Consider the following 1,339-nt stretch of genomic DNA (forward strand, 5'->3'; position numbering starts at 1 on the left):
TTGGTATAATCTGTATGTATATATATATACACACGCCAACACTCAATATACATATATATATGTATATATATATATATATATATATATATATATATGTATATATATATATATATATGTATATTGAGTGTTGGCGTGTAGTTATTAGCAGCGGACTCCTCATCTAAATGCTCTCAAATGTTCCCAAATGTTCCCGTTGGTGATCATTAAAGTTTCATCTCACCTGAACACGGCAGCTCAGTTGCTTCTTCTGCGCTGCAGAGATATTAAAGAGGTGCATTCTGTATATCTCTTGAGCAATTTCACACTCTAATCAGAAGAGCAGTGACTTTCAAGTTTCATCGACCTCCAAGAACGAGTGTGATGCTGCCGTCTCGTGGCTCCAGTCCAATCGGGGCTTCTTTTTATCTCGCCAATCACCCACTGTTTTACAAGACCATTGATTCAACTCTCTTTTGCTCCCATAATGAGATGCATTTTATGTGCTATTCTCTTTGATCTCTCAAGATATTATCTAAGCTTCTGGTCCGGGGATCAGCAGCTTCTCAACATCAGCTCAGTTCAGTGTATTTATCGCTTTCTGCAGTTGCTCAATGAACTCAATTCTACTGGCTCTGAACTGACTAAAAGCATGCTGTATAAAAGACCTTGAATCATCGCTGATTAATTGAGACAAGCTTTTTGTGAAAGTCGGAACTAAAAAAATTGGTAATTAAGGATGTTTGTATTGTAAAATGAAAAAGAAGGAAAATAATGGAGGCCGCTTTTCAAATAAAGGCAACATAATAGATCGTCGACGCTCAACAAGCTCGGTAAACAATTGACGAGCTGTTTCCTGTCGTGCATATTCATCATTTTCAGGCTCATAAGGGCCGATGACGCAAGAGCATTATTGCTTAGGAACTTCAAACATTAACGCTGTGCTGATCTCTGGCCATGTTCAAAGCACGTCCATACATCCATCAGCCTGGATATCAGCTTTGCTTTTACAACCACTTTGTGACTTCCCAGCAACACCAGATAACCCAATAAAGGGCTACGACTTGGATTCATTGTGCAGATGTGTGACTTGGCCTTGTTCCCAGAAGTTTGAAAAATCTTCACATTGACCATGAGCTTGAGCCCAAAACTAATCTTGGTTTCTGTGTTTACGAGACTCGCACAAAGCCGTGTGTTGTTGGCTGAAAACATTATTGCACGTTTTGGCAATGAGAGTAGACTGCACAGTACTTTGAAATGAAACGACACAATAGTTTCCTTTTGATATTTCTCTTTAAAAGGAATTGATGTAATGATTATAAAACTGATTAGTTGGTTTGGGGCGGGGGTGCCAGGGGCTGAA

The sequence above is a fragment of the Cyclopterus lumpus genome, chromosome 16, assembly GCF_009769545.1.
Source record: "Cyclopterus lumpus isolate fCycLum1 chromosome 16, fCycLum1.pri, whole genome shotgun sequence".
NCBI lineage: Eukaryota > Metazoa > Chordata > Actinopteri > Perciformes > Cyclopteridae > Cyclopterus > Cyclopterus lumpus.